The sequence below is a fragment of the Diplotaxodon limnothrissa genome, linkage group LG18 (assembly GCF_057381915.1).
Source record: "Diplotaxodon limnothrissa isolate DT_005_m linkage group LG18, D_limnothrissa_male_GT1.1, whole genome shotgun sequence".
Classification (NCBI taxonomy): Eukaryota; Metazoa; Chordata; class Actinopteri; order Cichliformes; family Cichlidae; genus Diplotaxodon; species Diplotaxodon limnothrissa.
In genome coordinates, this window is record NC_140613.1 from 3,529,166 (window position 1) to 3,546,020 (window position 16,855).

Consider the following 16,855-nt stretch of genomic DNA (forward strand, 5'->3'; position numbering starts at 1 on the left):
GAACGTGTCACAGCCTTCCTGCTGTTGTGTTGAATTTCTCCTGCCGTTTGACAAAATGCATATGAGCTGCCGGAGCACTTGTTGAACTCATTTTCTCCTCCCAAAAAGCAACATTTGACATTTTCACACTGCTTACTGCTTAAAATGATTATGAACTTGTGCAAGAAGTTAATAAAATGCATGCTTATTAAAGCTGAGGAGGCTGTGGGTTTGGTTTGATATGATTGTCTACAAAATGTTATAGAAATATCTGCATTAAATTTATGCCTGTGACAGTTTTGGGCCCAACGTAAGCAATTAATGTTTGTCAATCTGCATTCTTACCCCTTTGAGATGATCACAAGGATGTTTTTAAATGTCCCCTATGATATCTTCAAAAGTGCTTAATAAGATAACATTGTCTTGACCTTAAGATAATCTCTTAAAATAATGATGCATGGTGTGGAAGGTCCTGGTCCTGAATGCCCCTGGAAATGTGCAGTTTTTACCTTCCCTGGTGATTTGAGACTTGTCTGCTATAACAAATCCTGCAGAATCTGGTAGTACACTGTTTTGCTCACTGGCAAGATTTTTTAAATTTTAATAGTCTAACATCCCTGTGCTGCAGAAACACCAATGGGGAGAGGGTGAATTATATATCAATAATAGACATGGAGATGGGTACAGCAGACTTTTCAGAAAAGAAAGTACTTTCCAAGTCCAGGGACCTGTGTGGCCTCTTCCCTCGTCTCGGTTAAATCGGATATCCATCAGAAAAGCTATGAGTGTAATCTGATTTCTTTTGTTACTCGGACACATAGAAAAGGCGCACATGTGTCTTTCTTTCCATACTTATGTAGAAACAGCTGTGCGAGGCATAGCTGACCACTGCGCCGAGTATCTGTAACAATATAGAGCAACATGGGAGCAGTCTGAGTTAAAGAGAACATAAAAGCATTTAGTGCTCTGCTTTTTATACTCGTACTGTACACAGATAAGGTCTGTTCCCATGTGGACAGTTGAAAGCACGTTTTTAGAGCAGGTTTCAGCCAAAATGTGTTAAAACAGACCTCCATACTAAACAGCTGTGATGGTAGTTTTTCCCAGCCTTTGAGCCACTCACGCTCGGCCCATAGAAGCGTCGCTGTGATTATCACAGTGTTTTCCTTCCTTCAGTACAACCATCCATCCACTTAATTTTCCACTCATCACTAAGGTAACTGACCCTCAGTGTTTTGGTTAAGTATCTGAGTGTTTCTTAGTGTTTACCTTTTCTACTTGTCTTCGTGTGTCTCAGTGACACACCCGTGTCCATCTGCGACACATGTAATTTAATTCCTTTTTTTTGTTTTCCAGCACTTCATTACTGCTCAGTCCTCAGTGTATAAATAATTTCAGCTCGTTTGTCTCTGTTCTCGTCAGGTCATTTACCCTCCTGTGTCCATCACCTATAATCCATCATTGTGCTTGTGTCCTGCTACCCTGATTTGTGGTTAGTTTATTTCTTGGACTTTTCTTACTTTCACGGTTTTTATGGGCGTTTTAAACAAACCTTTAGTTTTGCATTTAGTTTGTTATGCTAAAATAGCCTTATTTTGAACTGAAACATATCAGTGGCAGGTTAATATACTACACATTTTTGCTGAAGAACATACATAACTAAATCTTTATCATCTGATAATGTTATGCTAAAGGTTAGCTAGGTAAGGCGACTATCTTGTCTTTGGTGAAATATAGTGGTTTGTTAGGGTTAGACTGCACCAGCCTGAAGCCTTGATTTCTGCTAAAGTCCAGACAAATTTTGGACCCGTTCATCCACCCCAACCTCCTCCCTATATGGCTCTTCAGCAGCACTTCTTCCAGTGCTTCCATATAATTACTAAGGCCTCCACAGGGCAATGAACACACACTGTTTTATAGTTCACCAAGCAAAACCGTTTCCATAAAATCAGCCCATAATAACAGTCTGCAAACGCTTCATGTCTCAACACATGTATTAGCCTACTCTTCATGTTGTTATTATTGTCTTCATGTGTGTTAGAATCCACTGAAGTAAATGTTTCTAGCACTTGTTTTTAGTGCGGAGAGAGATGAGCTGTTAGAGAGATGAACACTGTCTTACAGCTCCACAGTTCTCCCTGAGGAGGAGTGCAAATGGCTCTGACAAATGAGATTCAATACTGGCATAAGAAATAATCTTATTCCCATCATTTACCACGAGCCCAAGGAAAGCAGCAGTGCACATATTTATTTTGTATGCAGGTACAGAGAGACGTTACATGAGAACAAATGTGCATAAAATGCTGTACCGACCTTCTTCCTGTTGCACTGCATGTATCAGTGCTGTGTTAGCCTTTTTTATTTTATTGACTTGTCTGTGACGCTGACAAATTTCTGCACATTTGTTGCACTTGCCGACTTAAGTGATTTGAATTATTCAGTGGACACGTTCTGCATATGGAGCAGAGTACTGTTGTGACCATTTCTGCCAGGCTTACATGTGGCTGCTGCTCTTTCAAACATAACGTTTTTCACCCCACCCCCTCCAAAAAACCCGGTCCCCTTGCACCATCCCCAGTGCCTAGTATCATAAATGCTTATAGTTCCCATCCTAACACCCCTGCCCTACTACTATTTCTATTCAGATTTCCATTAATATCCTTCCCCCCTCTCCTTTTCAGCATTCTCATTACTAGTGTTGGTCAAGTTACTTGAAAATAGTAATTTCTTACTAATTACCGATTACTTCTCCAAGAAAGTAATCCTGTTATTTTTCTGATTACTTATTTTCAAAAGTTATTGAAAACATGATGCACAACCTGAATACATAATAAAGCAACAGACCTTTCAGCCCAGTTCTATTTTTTCTGCATAATCCATCATATTAAATTAAATCAAATGAAAAAGTCTCTTTTTAAAAATTCTTTTATTAGTTTTAATCTTTTAACTTCATGCACATTGTATCAAGTGAAAATTAAATTATATGCGAAGATCTTTGACTTGAAGACATTTGTCGAACATTTAAACCTATTTTCTGCATAATCCATCATATACGATAAAATAAAATAATGTTTTGTGTTTACACTCTGCCACATAGATGCAAGTAAAACACAGCCACAAATAAATTAAATGAGTCCTGTTGCTCTTAAATCTATTTTCACCTGTTTAGCAGGAGTGGGGCTGGTGGAGGTTTACCCACAGCGGTCATGTCAGTGGGGGGGATCTGTGAGTGTCACATTCCCGTGGCAGCGTGCTCGGTGTTGCTCAGATTTGAAGTTTATTTTTTCTCTGTAGAAAGAAGTTTTCTTCCCACACAGTGAACAGCGGATACTAATGTTTTTGTCACTTTTTACGGAATTAAACTCAAAGTAATGTGATTACTTCCACGCTTTAAAGGCTGCACGGTCGCACTCTCTCCTGCACTCCATGTTATCCATTGTTGATCTGCACACAGCTGTTGCCACAGACGTCGCACGCGCTTACATCATTGTCATGAGACACTCTCACAAACAAAATCACAGCTTAGTAACGCAGTACTGCAGTGTGCTTACGGGAAAGTAACAGTAATCGAATTACTTTTTTGCAGCAGTAATCCCTTACTTTACTTGTTACTTGAAAAAAGTAATCCAATTACAGTAACACATTAATATTTAACGCATTACTGCCCTTCTCTGCTCATTACTATCAAGCGGTGGTATTGTGACACTATCCACTCTGCCATAGCTCGGCTACAGACTCAGCACCCGAGTGCCTTTATTGTGATCTCGGGTGACTTCAACCATGTATCACTGGACAATACACTACCAACATTCAAACAATATGTGGACTGTCCCACCAGGGGAGAGAAAACTTTAGACTTACTGTATGCTAACGTCAAGGATGCATACAGCTCCTCCTCCCTCCCCCCACTTGGTAGGTCAGATCATAACCTGATTCACCTCACCCCCCGCTATGTGCCAATTGTGAGGAGGGAACCTGTGACCACCAGGACTGTTAGGAGGTGGTCAGAGGAGGCAATAGCGGAACTACAGGGCTGTTTCGAGGTGACCGACTGGGAAACACTCTGTGAGCCTCACGCCGAGGACATCAATGGGCTTACTGAGTGTATCACAGACTACATAACTTTCTGCACCGACTCCATTGTTCCAGCTCAGACTGTTCATTGTTACCCAAATAACAAGCCGTGGGTGACTAAGGACATCAAAGCCCTCCTCAACAACAAGAAGAGGGCTTTCAGAGGGGGCAACAAAGAGGAGGTGAGGAAGGTCCAGGTGTTACTAAAGGACAAGATCAGAGAGGCTAAGGACAATTACAGGAGGAAGCTGGAGTGGAAACTCCAGCAGAACAGCATGAGAGAGGTGTGGAGGGGCATGAAGACCATCACTGGATTCAGGCCAACCAACAGCAGGGGAGCTGAGGGAGGTGAGAATAGAGCCGACGAGTTGAATCTGTTTTTCAATAGATTCGACACCACAGTGTCTGCTCCCACCCCCACAACCTCACCTGCAGTCAGCCTGGAATCCAGAGCCACACCACTGTGCCAGCCTCTCTCTTCACATGTTGCCTCCTGTGAGATTCCTGACACCCCTCCCCCACCCATCACCTTCACTCAATACCAGGTTGAGATGCAAATGAGGAGACTTCACTCAGGCAAGTCTGCTGGACCAGACGGAGTGAGTCCCCTTGTCCTCAAGGCCTGTGCCCCCCAGCTGTGTGGAGTCTTTCATAAACTGTTTATGCTGAGTCTGAGTCTGCAGAGGGTCCCGGTGATGTGGAAGACATCATGCCTCGTCCCTGTACCAAAGACGCCTCGTCCCAGTGGCCCCCAGGATTACAGGCCCGTGGCAGTGACCTCCCACATCATGAAGACCCTGGAAAGGCTCATCCTGGACCAGCTGCGACCCATAGTAAGACCACATCTGGATCCCCTTCAGTTCGCTTATCAGCCTCGTCTCGGAACAGAGGACGCCATCATCTACCTGCTCAATCGTGTCTACACCCATCTGGACCAGCTGGCGAGCACTGTGAGGGTCATGTTTTTTGACTTTTCCAGTGCTTTCAACACCATCAGGCCGACCCTCCTGGGTGATAAGTTAGCAGCGATGCAGGTGGATGCTTCTCTGGTGTCCTGGATTGTTGATTACCTGACAGGAAGACCACAATATGTACGTCTCCCACAGTGTGTGTCTGACAAGGTGATTAGCAACACAGGGGCACCACAGGGGACTGTCCTCTCCCCCTTCCTCTTCACCCTCTACACCACAGACTTCAGCCACTGCACAGAGACCTGCCATCTTCAGAAGTTTTCTGATGACTCTGCGGTGGTTGGATGCATCAGCAGGGATGATGAGACAGAGTACCGGGCTGTGGTCGACTCCTTTGTCACGTGGTGTGAGCAGAATCATCTGCAGCTCAACGTGGCAAAGACCAAGGAACTGATCGTGGACTTCAGGAAGACCAGGAAACACTTGACCCCTGTTTCAATCCAGGGGGTCAGTGTTGACATTGTGGAGGACTATAAATACCTTGGAGTACACATTGACAATAAACTGGACTGGGCTAAAAACACCACAGCACTTTACAGGAAGGGCCAGAGTCGTCTCTATTTTTTGAGGCGACTGAGGTCCTTCAACATCTGCCAGAAAATGCTGAGGATTTTCTATGAGTCTGTTGTGGCCAGTGCGATCCTCTATGCTGTTGCATGCTGGGGGAGCAGGCTGAGGGTCGCAGATGCCAACAGACTTAATAAACTAATCCGTAAGGCCAGCAATGTTGTGGGGATGGAGCTGGACTCCCTCAAGGTGGTGTTGGAGAGGCGGATGCTGTCCAAGATAAAGACAATGTTGGATAACACCTCCCACCCACTCCATGACATGTTGGTCAGTCACAGGAGCTCGTTCAGTGAGAGACTGAGATTACCGAAAAGCACCACTGAACGACACAGGAAATCATTCCTGCCTGTGGCTCCCTGTACAACGCATCCACTTAACACACTGTTTGCTGCTACAACTACACATGTTTCTTTTCCAAATATTTATTTATAAGTGACTTATGTATGTATGTATGTATATATATGTATATATTGTACTATTCTTAGTTAGCGTATTGTCTGTCTTGTCTTAATGTTGGTTTAAAATGGAGCACTGTAACAAAAAATAATTTCCCCCAGGGATCAATAAAGTATTCTGATTCTGATTCTGATTCTGATTATTATTATTATTACTAATGATATTATTTTTTTATTATTACTGCTATTGTTACCATTTATTATTGTTATTACTATTATAATAAATATCATTATTGTGGTTTTTGTTGTTGTTGTCATCATTGTGATTTATTAATATCTCACTTATCCACATCAGGCACACAACCGCACAATGCATTCACATAAATGCAACTCACACAATTTTATGCATACATCTACTCATCCTCTCAAATTTCAAATTGCCAATATTTACAACAGGTTCTTTATTATTGTCGTTGTTTTTGTTTTGAGCTGTTTTGGTTTTTGTTCATTTTTTTGTGCACATTTTGTCATGACAGGATAAACTAATCATTAAAAACCAGGCAATGAGTTGGCAGAGAAACAAAAGTTGAGTTTACGTTAAAGTAGCGTTCCACTGAGACTCTTTATGTTAATTTCCAGCTCCATATGTGTTTTTGGACGGGTGGTAGAGTAGCTTTGCATGATTCACTTCATTACCATATACTGGACCAAGTTTCTCATGTTTATGAAACATGTCATTTTAACTTTTTTACCTAGAAGCCCACTTTCTCCTGATTGGCTGCTCTTCATTCAGTGTCTGGTCACAGTGCTTCTGAGCACTTAACATTTTGGACTTTTCATCTAGGCTTCTTAAGAAACTAACCCCTAAAGTAAAGATGAGAAATATTTAATGCATACAGAGTGTAACACTTATGAAACCGTCCATACTTGTATTACAGATCAAACTTCGCTACTGCAATACCCACATGATGTTAATGCTCTGTTCAAGTCTGCTATTCAGGTGGAAACTGTAGTATTTAAAATGGATTCAGGTAATGAATGTGCTGAAAACACATCTGAATAATGTGGCTTCAATTTGTTCATGATGCAGTCACGATTAACGTGATCAGGCCAGATCGAATTATTTTTTCTCATCCAACCTTCAGTGAAGTATGAACGCCCCAAAGACCTGAGGAACAAGCCAAACCTTGGTTCTGCAAAATTGTTACACAAATCAGATAAAATGTAGATACAAAATATCTTTCAACATCAGACATTTAGCACACATTCGCACTACAGACGGTTCAGCAGGTCCATGAATGCAGGCACAAACTGCTCACTGGATCCACCGTGAAGAGGTTAAAGCTGCTGTACTGCAGTCACTACGTTATTATAGGTGGTTATATACGCACACCTGTTATTGTGTGACCTGGCATCCACATTTTGGTCACGTGAAGGTAAAAGCTCAGGCCTAGAGCTCAGCCTGTCTTAATGAGCATCCACCCAAAACAGCATCAGTGATGCTGTATGTTCATTAAACGGTGGTCTTAATTAAGTTAGAAGCAGAAACCTCCTGAATCCTCCTAACATGAGTCTGCCAGTAGGAATATTTCAGTCCTGAGAGAAATGTTAATAAAACCCAACCACAACCCAGTCTGCAGATAATGAGAGGAAACTGTAAATGCAGTAGCTGTTCAGTCAGGCCACTTACTCTGTGTTCATCATCATCAAATCATTTTTATTCTGCAATTTTTTCGTGTGTTTTTGCTACAGTACACTGTAAATGAGCAGTCACATGGCTGTGTTTTTAATGGCAATAAAATCAATGAAAATGTTTTAACCTTGAAGTTAGAAGTGAAGATAAATCCAAACAGCTAAAGCTTCCCAGTCCTGTCAGTCTTTAATCTTCTGCCAAACTTATAAAATCTAAATTTGGAAAGCAGTGAGAGGACAATGGGTTCATTCGCTGTGGAAAAGAAAGGAAGCTGAAAGAGGCTGTAGCAATATACTCACAGCACATCGGCATTTGATGAGCTGATTTAAAATCTCATCTCTCTCCATCTTCACAGAAGTAAGAAACTGACGTGCGCTCTAACGTGGACAAATGAAGAAACTGTGCTGCACCTTAATCTGTGGAGGTTTTCTGCAGACATTAACATCGGCGGGGAATCGTTTGATCAAATCTGATCTTGAGCTCTCTTCTAAGCTAAGAATAGCAGTGCCATCACATCAGGTGATGTAGTGACTGGACTGGACACTTCATAACAGGGCTTCACTGACCAGGGGATGACGCCACGGTGGCTGCATCCATCTTTTCTACAGTCTGTGCTAATTTTTCAAATGATTTCATCAGCTAATATGATTCAGCTATTTACATTATGCCATGTTTTATTTGATCAGTTAATAGCATCAGATGATCCAGAATGGCATTCTGCACCTTCAATGAATGAGAAATCAGATATGATTAAGATTTTTATAAACACATAATAGAGTTAAAAGAGCTAATTTTACATGTGCTACAGCCTGGCATTGCTTCCAGTGAAGGCATGATGATGGTAGGTCAATACTAAGAAACTGATGACACCCCACAGCTTGCTTATACACTTAACACTTCCTTTAGACTTTTTAACTTAATGCTCTCATGTGTTACCGAACATGCCAATAAAGGCGTTGTTGCAGCATCTAGCTGAGGGCTCTAGTTTCCACTACAGAAGATCGCTTTGCACAAACCAAGTAACATTTATAATTGGCAGGTCATTTCAAAAAGCTCCACAAATGTCAGAAAACTCAAATTATGCAGTTTGGACCACAATAAATGGGGAACACGGTGGCACCGTGGTTAATACTCTTGTCTCACAGCATGAAGGTTCGCTGTGTTCAGTCCACCATCTGGCCACGGCCTTTTTCTTTGCGTGGGTTCTCTAAGGTTACTCTGACTTCCTTCCACAGCAACAAAATGATGTGATCATAAGTTGTAACCTAATGAGCATGCAGTTTCATTCAGATCGGCCCCTCATTCATCACATTTTGTCACAAACGATTGGCTGCGGTGAAAACACTCAGAGTTTGAAAGCAGGACTTCAGAAGCGTGGGTGATGCCACAAAAGCCATGTCCATATTTTATCGTGTCATGCTGTGATGATGCCTAATGTTAGCATTTTACTTTATGCATGAAGAATCATAGTTCTGGGTTGGCTTGGAAAAGAACATCATCCTTGCATCACTCCGTAGGACTCAAAACTGCCAACATACAGCAGAATATAGTGATTGAATAATTTCAGACTAACCAATGTTGTGTGTTTAATTTCCCCTGCAGCTGCTCCCCCAGGCTGAAGCTTGTTATGTAAGGGTTAAACCAGACAGTGCAAGATGTGCAGACTGCATGTGTGTTTGTGTGTTCACATAGCATGCATCTTCAGTCCTGTCATTACGTGTTTGTGCGTTCACATCCATATGTCCCTGCCTCGTTCTCTCAGTGAGTCTCCACATGCTCCATCCATCAGCTGCTCTCCCATATGAAGGCAGGAGTAGGGTGGGGGGGGGTGCTCTACAGTGGATGCGCTTGTGCCTGTTGCTAGGCGAGAGCCGGCACCGCGGCTGCCTCCGCAACCAATCGTGACAATAGAAGAAAGCTCCGCACCAATGAGGCGGTTCAGCGAGGTGGTGGGCCGATGCTCGGGTTCTTCTTCGTGGAGTTTTTTCCACTGATTTCTCAATGGGGTTGTATCGTGTCGGACATCAAAGCAAGTGTCTGGAGTTGTTTTCAGCCCCCCTGCGCTTTCTTTCAGCAGCAGTGGCATCAGGTTCTTGGTTGTGGGCCGTTAACGGCGACGCCTCCTCACAAGAAAGCTCTGCGGAGTCTTAAAATGATTATTAATTCTGTAAATTACTCTTACGCACTCGCATATTCCTGCTGACCAAATATGTTCTGTTTGATGCTGCTTTTCAAAAAGGTTCACCATCAATACTTGCTTTTATTTATTTTTTAAAAAAATCATAAAAACTATTTTATCATCTAAAATAAAAAAAATGTATGTATATTATTTATAAAATAAATAATCAGATAAATAAACACAGCTGTTGTAGGTAGTCAGTAATGGTGTAATTTGCAGACACTAAAAGTTCCTGAATTTCTTAAAATATGTTTGTACATCATTTACATCATTAATGTGAAATGATGCCTGTAAGTCTGGTATTCTGCTGGTATCATGTTCAGAAAGTAAGTGCAGATTTGTTCAGCTACAAGCACTTTGGCATCATTAATATACCCCTAAACTAAGAAATAATAGTTTTGACATGTACTTGTTATAATACCGGTTAAAGACTGTTACAGCTGGACAAAGAGCACATGAAGCACTAACCAGTCAAATTGGGGGTGGGGGGTATCGATGCGCTGCACCTTTCATGTTAGTCAGTACTGCATATTAATGAGTTATAAACACATACACTTTTTTTGTCCTGTCTTAAACTGCAGTCACTTCCCATCAGTTCATGAGCCGGCACATTAAATGTCAGCGCATTGTTAAAAAATGTGCACATTACAGTTTCTAATTCCTAATTTTTTTAAAAACACATTTCTCCCTGGACTAGTGCTGTTTTCTAAGGAGCTTGGAAAGAAAAGCGTCTGGACTTCTTTAAGTTGCTTGAAGACGTTTCACCTCTCATCCGAGAAGCTTCTTCAGTTCTAAGGTCAAATGGTGGAGAGTCCCAGATATAAACCTAGTGAGAGTAACCCCCCACAGAGGGACAAAAGACCCCCTGATGATCCTCTAATCGCCTGAGCCAAGGTGTGAAAGCGGGTGTGGGTCACAATCAGCCAGGGTTTCGGGTGAGCTCATTGTGAAACCTGGCCAGGGGGTCCTTTGTCCCTCTTTGGGGGGAAACTCCAGACGCTTTTCTTTCCAAGCTCCTTAGACTACAATGACCTGGATGGCTGAGAACCTTCATAGACACTAGTGCTGTTTATTGATTTAGACTGTTTTGGTGTGAGATGGCAAATTTCAATCTTATTTTTTCTCCGTATTTTGACACCCACATTGTGATTATGTATGACTCACTACTTTTAGCTACTCTCTAATTCACAGAAGGTCACCACAACTGGCAGCTTTACATTTTTGATTTGATAGATTTTTGCACTGGAGGCCCTCGTGTCTCCTCTGGGGATCAAACTAGGATCTTCCGCTTGTTAGGTGAACCTATAAAGCCAGTACACTGTGGAGCTACAACAGCAACAAAAGCTACACTGAAAAATCAGCTTAACCCAGTTACTTGCTTCAGTTAGAATAGCCAGTATATAAAAGATGGATGTATCTTCTAGTGCAGAAGTACGTTAGACCTGCAGTCTTTCTAATGGCCAATAGAGGGCGACTTATGTGCAAAAAGGCATCATGAAAATCTTTTAATAAGCACTTAAATCTCTCCCTTTGTTCTCTCTTGACACTTTCCTGATGAGTTTGTTTTCTTAATTGATAGTTTCATCTCTCTTTGAATGCAACATTGTGTTAGTTTTATTAGAGTCAAGAGGTACAATATCATCAATCAATCATTCATATCATCGAGTATCTAAGAGCGTGCAATGTCCATCATTTCCACCTTGTATCATCTAGGTCCACCCTGCTCTCGTGATACTTAGATGCTGATGGTTAAAACACTCAGACGTGGCGTTAAAATTTGGACCACATTCTTCTAGGCTGATGCATGAAACTAACGGCAGATTTTTGGAACACAGAAAAGTCGGTACCACTTAGGCTGTAGAAACATCTGGCGCATCTTAATTATAAGGCAACTGCGTCTCACAACAAAACAGCTTTGATTTAGACGTAGGCTACATCGTATTTTTGAAAACGGGGATTTTCCGTTTTCATTTTACAAAATAATCCCGTCCACATGTAAGTGCAGAAATGAAGGAAAGCGCTGCTAGGAACATGCCAAAGCAACAGGTGGCGATATATTCCTAACCTTGCAGAAATGTTGGCCAATCAGAAGTCTAGAAGCCTCGGTGGGAAATAGTAAACAAAGATGGGGCATAGAAGCAAAACTGAGTCGTATGTGTGGAGGGACAGTAACTGTGTGTGTATATGTAAGCATTTAAACACCGCAGAGAGTACAATTAACAGTAACAGTATTGTAGAAATTCATTTCACTGAAACAATAACGTGGCGCACACCTTTGACGCTGCGTTTTCTGCATTTTCTCCGTTTTTCTCGTCCACATGTAAACGCAAAAACTGAGTTTTCAAAAATATCCACCCTAGCAGGCGTTTTAAAAATCTCAGTTTTCAGTGACCGAAAACGCCGTTTACGTGTGGACGAAAGGTGCAAACGCATAGAAAAATCTGCGTTTTCAAAAATACCCGTGTACGTGTGGACGTAGCCGTAAACTGTCACTAATATTTGCCCCAGCAAATGTATATTTAGATTGCTGCTACATAAGAAGACTCCTTCAAACAGTGTAGATGTGAAGCTATCTGAACATGTGAACATGTCAAACGTGTTAACAGCTGTCACAGAGTCTAGTTTGGGAGAGTAAATATTTCAAATTAGCTCCAGCAGCAGGCAGGTTTCATGAATATTTGTGTTCTGGCGTGTGAGCATCCTCAAAGACAGGAGAACACATCCTGTAATTATTTTCAGCAGTCGTCTCTTGTTGTATTTTTCCATCACTGTTCATTTTCTCTGGAGTGAGTCTAACTGCCACCCTCGTTCCTTCAGCGGGAAGTGAGCGCCAGAGCTAAACTCGCTTTAAATATTTAACACATTATGTAAGGTTACGCAAGAACGAGGGAGACTGGGGAAACATGAGGGAGATCATGGGAAGCACTGAATATTTTAAGAATGCCCTCATGCTTCGCTGGCTCCAAGAAAGGGCTAAAAATTGTGGCAAAAGCACATTTACTCAACACTACTTGTACTTATTCTTCTAATAAAAAAAAACTTGCCGAGTATGTTTTCTTGGGGGTCTGTCTGGTCTGGATGACTCACTCTGAGCTCTTAAGTCAATGCATGGGTTAAAATGATATTGAAGTCATTAGAAAACAAAACTTTAATGAAAGAAGTGACGAGTAAAAAAAGTGAAACGTGGTTAAAATGTTACCCAGTAAAACAAAATACACAAAAATTGTGCTGAACATCACCACTGTTGATGACAGCAGGGTGTCAACATACAACTGAGCAGGTTTAGAGGACCAGTCCACATTTCCCAAGCCTGAAGGCTTCATGTCAGGTGAGTAGTGAGACTGGGAGTAACATGGACGTCCACTTTGTCACCCTCCATCATCGTCTGATGGAGAACATTTAGCAGAAAGGACCTGAAATGTGCTGCCACAGAGGGCACTGAAAAACATCACCGCCTGCCCCATGCAGGTGACATGGCGCTCCGTGCTTTGTTGACTTCTGAAGCTACTTTCAGCTGCTCCCTTTTCACAGTGAGGCACCACAGTGGGCAGCTCAGCATGTTTGATTTGGCAGACTTTTACAGTGGATGCCCTTCCTGGCATAACCCCAAATGGAATTTGTGTTTGCAGCTGGAAGTGAGTCAGTGAAGCCTGCCAAGCAAATGTGTAAACCACGACGCTGTGGAGGCGCACACTTTCTGGACTTCTGAAAGTGAAAATAAAGGTGCGGGATCACAGTTTAAGCACACAGGAAGAGACTGAGCGTGCATTTTAGAGGCCCAACCAAAAAGGCCACTCCTGGAACATTTTGATCACACTGTCATGGACGTTAAAACAGGGGCACTGTTGTGCAGTACTAATGATAATCTATTTAGTACGACTGACAACACAATAGAGGATAAATGTGTAATCAGGACTAATTACTCATTGCACATTAACCACTGAAAGAAAAATCATGTATTAAGTCCCTGCAGCAAGAATAATGATTTAAGATGCTCGTCACTTTACTTTCGGTATAGAGAGCAGCTCTGTGCCAGTGATTGACTGCGATGTGCATTAGGGCAAACTGAACATATGATTGTTAGAGCCCAAATGCGACGGCTATCATTTGAGGAGGTGTTGGCCGCTGTTATAGTGACTGGCAGGCAGAATAAAGGGATTATAAAGAAATATAGAGTATTAAAGAGTTAATGACGGCTTGGCTCATTTATATTGAAAGTGATTCAAAGATTACCTGAAGGAGTCGTTCTTAAAATGGTATATGGAAATGAAAGCTTTAATTTCATAAAGTGCCGTTTAGCTGTAATGAAAAAGTGTGTGTTAATGTGAGAGATGAAGAGCTGCTGGTCCAGAATGAGACTGCTGCCATCTGAGAAAGTGACACCGACTTATTACAGAGTGACTGACAGCACAAGATAAAAGCTCGCTGTGCCACTTTATAAAGGGAAATACTTAACAGACCAAGGATTTAATCTATGGCTTGTAAAATAAGGGCACTTTACAGAGTAAATCATGTCATTTATAGAGATTAACTGATTTTAAGAAGTGTGTGCACAAAGCTGCAGTAATTAAATCAGAGCCTTTTTAAATGCAATCATCTTGCTTGCTGATGTTTGTTTGCAGCATAGTTTTCATAATTTGTGTAATTTATTTTCTATTTTATTCCTAAAAGCAATAATGTTGAAATGTATAGTTTAGTCTCACTAAAACAAAAATCCAGTAAATATCACAGATACCCAAAATATTCAGGCTCACTTTTGTTTTTTCCCCCTCAGTCGTTTCTGTTTGGGAGCAGGGCTGTGATCATGGAGCTCCCAGCCTTGTTTTCTTCTAGTACCATAAACAACAATCGCAGGAAGGCTTGGGGAGCTGCTGGTATGACTATAAACCCTCTGCCTTACATCAGTGGTCTTAATTTAAACTTTTTTTTCAGAGATGGATATTTTAAAAGAAAAAGACCACAAGTAAACAATGCAGTGCAGTAAATGCACCATATTCAAGTCTGAGCATGTCAACAGAGCAGCTACATCACAAGTACAGCAGTGATGGTGGAGGGACGTTTAAAGCCTGCATTCACGTTCAGTCTGTGAGCTGAACAGAGAGTGAGCGCGACAGAATCACACATTTTCACACACACACACACGTCAGGTGTTGCTATTCTCACGGGGACCTCCCATTGACACGATACTTTCTCTAGCCGCTTACTGTAACTCTAACCATCAACACGGTTCCGGGTTATTTTGACCCAGCATTTTCAGTTTCTTGTGTTTTGGTATTATTCGATACGATTTATGTTCTGATTGTCTAGTTGTGCTGTTTTGATTATTATTATTATTATTATTATTATTATTTTAGGTTTCAGTTTAATTCTAGTTATGAGTTTAGTTCTTAGGTTTTGTTCTTGTGCCCTTGTGTTTCATGTAGGTTTAGTTCAGTGTCAAGTCTGTGCCTGTTGTGTGCTTCCTGTTTTACTTTGAAAGTCTGTGTCTCATGCCAGTGTTTCTAGTTTTGTTTCCCTTGTCTCCTAAGGTGTCATTTCTCCCAGCTGTGTTTCCCTCCTGTCTCCAATTCCCTGATTACTCCACTGTTTAGTTAAGCCCCACACTATGCTGTGTGTTTGATGTTTCTGTTTGTTTCCCAGTGTGAGTTTCTCAGTTTCTAGCTTCCTGTCGCCAGTTTAGTTTCTAGTTTTGTGTTTGGAGGTTTTGGTTTGTTTTTGTAAAGTCTATTTTCTGTGGAGAGTTTTTTCCAGCAACAAAGCTGTGCTTTAAGTTTAACCTCCAGTCTGTGAGTCCTGCGTCTGGGTCCAATCCTGCCTGCCACACAGCCAAATCATGACAGCCTAACCCTAACCCTAACCCTTGCCCTAAACCTAATCTAATTGTAACCCTGACACTATAACCACATTTTGAGTCTCAGACATACCTTCAAACTTGTGGGGACGGGCAATTTGTCCCCATATGGAGCTGTTGGTCCTCACAAGTATAGTGACATTTAAGTTTTGGTCCCCACAAGGATATATAAACATGGTAGACACAGACACACACACACACGTGCTAAATTAAATGAAAATTGAATCTTACAAGTACTTGCTGCCATTTGGAGTTACCACTTCATTAAGAAAGACCTTTTGTGTCCAGTAAACTATTCCCGGTGAGCCAGATTCTGTTTGTCTGATTGGCTGTCATATTTCAGTATAGCTTTTGTCATAATACACAATGTAACTCCTCCATATTCATCCAAAAAGCAACACCAGTGAAATATATCAAGTTGTCATTTCCTAAACATTACATGACATCCTGCTCTCTCCCCCCTGAGCCTAAAACACGATCACCATCACACGACTGTGTGGCGACAAACATCGTAGCAGATTGTCCCCGACAGCCACAGAGGCGAGTGCCGGCAGATTTGGTGCATTTGGTCCCAAGGTCCCCTGAATGTGGGCATCTACCAGTCAAGAGGATCTGACTGATCTTCCACAAAGCTTCGCCTCCATCTAGCTCCATGTCTCTCTCTCTCTCTCTGATCCTCCCCCACACGCCTAGCTTTGAAACGCTGAGCGATTGAGGCTGGGTAAGGACCTTCTCACAGTCAGCGAGCTAAATGACACAAACTCTTTGAAACCAGCGCTCGCACAGTTCACCACACAGGCTTCAAAGAACAGTCGCATCAGATGGAAAGAAACAAAAGGATCCACGTGAGCGACAGGGAGGGACAAACTCACAGCTTCTTGATATGAGAGCGTGTCCTCACACTCTGACCTGTGGTTAGGCAGCAGTGCAGGTGATGGAAAACAAAGAAAGCTTTTGATTCTTGGTACATTTTTAACCCTGTACAGAAAAACGGGGAGAAAACATTGTAAAAGAAAATGATATCACTCTAGAATCTTTGATAGAAATCTATATAGGACACATCTCTGATGTTCTAAGCTCACACAGACTTATTTTGTCTCCTTATCTGGAAGCAGCTGAGTTGTCCTTGTGTCTCATCGTGGAGCC